The following is a 6,058-nucleotide window of genomic DNA, read 5'->3' as shown; positions in this document are numbered from 1 at the left end:
GCAATGGGGAAAAATTGAAATTTTAAATGAGTCATTATCGTGTTAAGAAGTACTGATGCTTTCAAAACTAAGTGCATTTCAATTCAAATTCCAATATCCTTTCCCGGAAATAGCCCTTCTCAGCCTGTCTCTAACGCTACAAGTCTGAACAGTGAGCGTCTCATGCGTTGCTCACGTATCGCGATAAAAAGGACGGTGTCATATAACCCGCGCCCTGCTGGGGGGGGGGGGGGTGTTTGAACACCCCCCCCTGTGGTTTTTCGCGAATATCTCAAAAACGGCGGCGCGGAGCGCCGCCGTTTTTGGTACACCTTATCATACATCAATTCTACACATGTTGTGAAAATTTCAGACCAAGGTCATTCAAGGTCAGGTCACCAGGTCACTCGAAGTGACCTCACCTCATAAAAAGTTTCAATGTCTGTCATAGCTACACCGAGTGACCGATCGCTTTGAAACTTTCAGCGATTGCTAAGAGCATTAGCATGTACAAAATGTATATCTCAGAATTTTGATATCGATGACCTAAGGTCAGGTCAATTTTGCGACCTCACCATTATAAGTCAATGGGAGAAAATTGAAATGCGCCTCTTTTGGACGAAAGACATTATAAACACTCCCAAACACTGAATTACAAGTGGTTTAGACACACTGAACATGAAAATGGTGTCCGTGACCCCTGTTTATGCCCTGAGGTCATCTTAGGTCACGAATGGTATCTAACAGTTTTTCGCAAATAACTTTTGATAGAGGCATGCTAGAGCGATGAAAACGCCTTAGATGTGTTCAGCTCGACGATACGGATCGACTGATATGCAACATGACCCTTTCCGGTCAGGTCATGACCTTGACCTGAGGTCAAATTTTCAAGTTGACCTTTCAAGGTCAAGTTATAGTTCATTCGATGCGTCTTGACGAGAGGAACACGATGCCGGTAAAAGTAAGCTCGTACAAGGCTTGGGTCAAAAGTTATTGCAGAAAAACTGTTTCCGAAAAAATCGGCTATTTTTGCAGTTTTTGCCCCCTGCAGGCAAAACCGTTGACGTTAGGTCAAATCTGAGAAAATTACTCAGAAAGGGCGTTAATAGGGCTATCGAATGCGCTTTTCCGCGGCGCTGTAGCTCTATTGGTTCCCGAGTTATGCGTTGGCTTCTTGGAAATTTTCGACATTCGACCTGGAAATCGGCGAAAATTTGCCTTCAATGACCTCTGGTGACCTGACCTTTGACCTGACCAAAAAATTGACCGAAGTGATTTCCTCATATTTTTGACGCTCTTTCGAACGCCGCCTTCCGCGTATCGCTACGTGGCCCAGGAGCCGAGTTAGAAGGGGGGGGGGTGTTCAAACACCCCCCCCCCCCCCCAGCAGGGCGTGGAAATCCAGGACCCCCAGCAGGGCGCGGGATAATCAAATGAACTTTTCTTATGCATAGAGCATTTGAAACCTCACACCAAATGCCTCCCTTCCTGTTTTCCACTGCTGCCTTTCACATACCTTACCTAGTACCTACCCAATGACCGTTCCAGCTCGACGTTCCTTATCGACTGCCTCGCATTCAACGGCCATATCCCACCTACGCTGAAAACCAATCGGAGGCACTTTCAATCGTCCCTTGAATAAAATTGCTACCTACACGCATTTAGAGGAGAACGAGGCCCAGAAAAAGGCGTGCATAAAACGATCGGTTTCGGCCCCCCATGGAATAAGCCAGGAGATTGAAGAACATTTTCGAGGACATGATATCTATCAGATATTATTTTGCAAAGGTATTGTGAACATAACGTCCGCATATCGCAGCTCTGAATCTGCTGGTGTCAGTCCCATGCAGCAGCCACCGGACCACTGCCCCGCCGCCTGCCGTTCGCTGATCATACAGGCCGGCTGTCCCAGTGTCTCATCAAACGATCACAGCTGACTCAGTATTTAAAAATGCCAAACAAAAACAGACACCCAATATTATAGATCACGCCAGCTCTTTCAGTCATGCGCGTGGAGATATATCGGTAGTTTTCCTATCACAGATCACAACTGAACAGAGGAAAAGCGTACACACGCAGCAATAAATAATGCATTATCAAGTACACCGATCGATGCATCGTGGAATACACCGAAAAAAAAAAATACATCACTGCTTTAACGTCCCCCAGGTGGGTGGGCCGTGGGGGCGTTTTTGGCCACACCTGACAATTTTGTGCTTGCATAGATAAAACGACACGAAACTTAGTATAGCTTATGTATAATGCATCGATTCACGTCAATTGTGAAAAAAGTAACCCCATGTCACCTAAGGTCAGGTCAGGTCACCATGAAGTAGAAGTTTGAAACTCGAGCTATTGCATGAGAGAATCAGTACCAACATCTTGAATATCTTTAATTTTGATATCGGTGGTGACCTAGGGTCAGGTCAACTTTGCGACGTCTCCAGTTTCAGTCAGTATGAGGAACTCAAAATGTTCTGCTTTTGAAACAAAAGCACTCAAACATCGGGATCTATCGTATGCTCCTGAGGTCATCTCAGGTCATGTAACGCCTCCCAACAGTTTATTTTTGTACATCGATTTTAGATGGAACGTGGCCAGAGCGCTAAAAGCATCATAATCATAGGCGGCGGAACAGGCCGAGGGCACCGGGGCACCGTGCCCCCTTTGATTTTGGCATTTTAACATTAGCCCTATGGGCGTTGCATGGAAAGAATGAGACCAAAAGTCGGCAATGCCCCCTTAATTGAAGGTGTTCCGCCGCTACTGATGTTAATCTCAATTTCAATGTAACGAATCAATGACATGCAAAATGGCATTTTCTGCGACATTGACCTGAGGTCAAATTTATTAAGCTGACCTTGTTAGGCCAAGAAGACGAGAAAAACGCAGTGCCGGTAAAATCAACGTAATAAAAGGTTGGTATCAGTTAAAAAAAAAAAATAAAGAAAAGACGACTTCCGAAGCAAGCCGATTGTTCAGTTTTTGCCCTTTGGAGGCTTAACCCTAGTTGACCTTAGCTCAAATCTGAGAACCTGAAAGATTTTCGAAAGAGCTATCGAATTCGCTTTTCCGCGGCGCTGTAGCTTCTTTGGTTCCCGAATTATGGACCAATTTGTGAAGTTGTCAAAATCGGGGGCCAAAATTCGTCATCATTTTACTTTTGGTGACCTCCAGTGACCTCAGCGATGACCTGATCAAAAATGACCTGCATGATTCTGAAGAAAAATAGCGATCTATAGATTGATTTTACTGCGTCTTTCCAGCTTTGCTACATTCCAAGATAACCTGGTGTGGCCGAATACACGTCCCCCCCCACACCAAGTTGGCTGAGGGCCACCCGGGCGCGGGTTAATAACATGGCGCAACAGGTTTTGTTATCAACTTGTCCCTTTCACACATAGGCGACACTAGATATCACAGCCAACGCCTATCACCAAACTGGTGGTGGGCTTTGGCCAGCGATCGCCGATCGGGGCCAACGCGGGCTCTTACTCGTCCACAATCAGCAAGAACGATGAACTACAGCTGCTCCAGACCGGCCACTTCAATCCAGCGTGTAATCTTCAGTCCACATCAGAACCACTAGTGAAACTCTACTGAGTGGGCCAACTGCACTGCATCTTTGACCTCCTTTGCAGCTCTGGCTTTTCAGAATTTGAACAGCCTTCTCTTTCCCTTCCTTCTGTGCTGATGAATGATGATCCTTTGGAAACCTGGAAAAAGACAGTTCAGACTCAGGGAGATGAAACTGTTTTGCTATGGGTCTGCTCCAGTCGCACTTCCTAACACATCTAAACTCCTCAAAGAGCAAGATAGAGGAGATTGGAGCAGGGCCCTTCTTGACTTTGTAGGGGCGAAAGCTGCCACTGGAACAGACCCTATGACAATGTCTGTGCATAGAGCAAGCAGATGGTAGAAGTGGTCAATTGGTGAGTGGAACAAATGCAAATGTCAGGAAAGCAGTCAATTTTGTGATAGACATGATGCAGATGTTGGCCAAGCTGACAAGGCAGATATAATTACCAGCTTGTTATACTAGTCTATAACTCATATTTTCATGTTTAACAGAGGGAATATAATGTAAAAAAAAGCCTTAGCCAGATGAAAGTAGATAATATAAGTTCTATAGAAAAATGTTTATGTAAGTAATGTAGGATTTGTGGTTTTTAGAGGCTAGGTAAATGTGTTCCCTGTTCAACAATTCTTCAGCATTCAGACATTGATGTCAATGCACAATGTACATGCATCAACATACCTGTTGTGAAGTGATTCTGGGCTGCTTTCCTGAGCAGTTGATGGCCACCACTGGAATCTTAAAAAGACAGCTAATTTTTTTTCCATTTTGTTAACTATGACTGAGGATCTTCTGTGCTGAAAGAGGGATAGACAATAGACATCAGCTGATAGACATTGTACAATGTACAACTCATTTGTGAGACAAGATCAATTCCATTTAGGGGTAGGTCGTAGGATAATGGTGACATGAATGAATTTCAGTTTCAAGAAACCAACGTTGCTGGCACTCGGCGCTAGAGGCGCTACATGCGCGAGCGGTTGACCGCTCGCGAGGTCAGTTCTGTCCCGCTCTCCGACCGGTGCGCGTGCGCCGGTGCGCTGTGCTGTGCCTGTGTGTTTGGGTGTGGTCGCCGTCATTTTAGGCGACCACGTCATTTCCGCTTGCCAATGGCGGAAAAGACCTTGGATAGCCTGGCAGACAGTGTGTCGGAGCTGTCATCCAGGTTCCAGCGTCTGGAGGCGCTTGTTGAGAGTTTGGTTGCAAACACGCCCGCCGTCGGGCAGCAGTGCGCCGCAACAGCCGGCGAGAACATTGACAGCGCCGGTCGTCGGCACGTCACCGTGGACGAGCAGCGTCAGTCGACACAGAGTGCTGTCCAAGGCTCATACTGTGAGCTACAGAGCGAGTTCCGCGCCATCAAGGAGAGTGTCGCGAAAATCAAGCTGCCGCCTGATTTGACTGTCGGGGACAGCCGAGCCGGAGTCAGCAGGCCTGATCTCCCAAAATTCAATTTGCTACAGAAATCTGCCAGATTTCAGGAAACAGTCCTGAAGCTGCTGTCCACCTACGAGACGTCGGACCCAGCAATAGCCGACATCACCACGGTGACTGTGGCTCACCTGCGATTCCTTCAAGAGGAATATACTCACCTGCTCGTCAGCAGTCAATTCGACGAAGGTACCTCCAAGCTGTTCTCCACACTGCAGCGTCTATGATTTCGTCTCGGAAGCGTCTATGATTTTCACTTTTCACCAGTCCAGGTACCTGGTGACAAAATGAAATATTGTAGGAGGAATCAATGATAATGTTTCTGGTAGAAAATGCAGGCATTTTAGAATTCAGTTGAAGCTTTAGATGGAGGATTTTTGGACAATATTTGCCACAAATAACATTGGAATCTCAGAAACAAAAATCAAATCTTACTTGATGTCAAAAACAAATCAAACTATTACCATTGAGCACCAAGCAGCATGCTGAGTAGTCATTCACTAAGACATATGCATGTTACACATGGCTACAGTACTTTGAAATAGCTTTTATAAAATGCATGCACTCATGTAATCTTAACATGTAAAATGTCAGCTAAAACTTGTTTTACACTAAACCTGCTAAGCCAGAAAAAAAAAAGATAAATATGAGAAGCCCAAAACAAGTTATTGAAAACATAAACACAGGTAACGTTACAACAAAACTGAGTCAAAACACTCAAAACTAAGTGTTTCAATGAACGCAAGATTAATGCGTGTCACAGAAGCAGCTGTCCACTGTAAAGCAGAGTGGGCACAGCATGGTGAAAGCAGGAAGTGGTGCACAAAACTGAATTAAGAAGAGTGCCCAACTAACTGTATCTACATCCCTTTACATGTAGGCCAGTCTGCGAAACGTGGCATGCTTCGACGAGATCTCGTCGGGGCAGACACCACAGGTCGGGGCAGAAATAGGGGCAGGTTTCAGAAATATTGGGGCAGAAACAGGAAAATCTGGTGGAGAAGTTAAAAAATTTCACAGACCAGTCTGCAAAAGGTGGCAGGGAGCTTGACGAGATATTCGGGGCAGACA

At 45.6% G+C, this 6,058-nt stretch overlaps 1 long non-coding RNA gene across 1 annotated transcript; it reads right to left on the bottom strand.

Annotated features, from left to right (window-relative positions):
- Positions 1-2,922: 2,922 nt before the first annotated feature.
- LOC122382765 lies at positions 2,923-5,934 on the bottom strand. Its single transcript, XR_006256723.1, has 3 exons — positions 5,149-5,934; positions 4,238-4,353; positions 2,923-3,695 (listed from the first exon to the last, which is right to left on the bottom strand). It is a non-coding gene; the product is annotated as an uncharacterized LOC122382765 (long non-coding RNA).
- Positions 5,935-6,058: the final 124 nt, after the last annotated feature.

This window comes from Amphibalanus amphitrite, unplaced genomic scaffold (assembly GCF_019059575.1).
Source record: "Amphibalanus amphitrite isolate SeventyFive unplaced genomic scaffold, NRLGWU_Aamphi_draft 000146F_arrow, whole genome shotgun sequence".
Lineage (NCBI taxonomy): Eukaryota > Metazoa > Arthropoda > Thecostraca > Balanomorpha > Balanidae > Amphibalanus > Amphibalanus amphitrite.
This window is presented reverse-complemented; position numbering and strand designations above follow the sequence as displayed.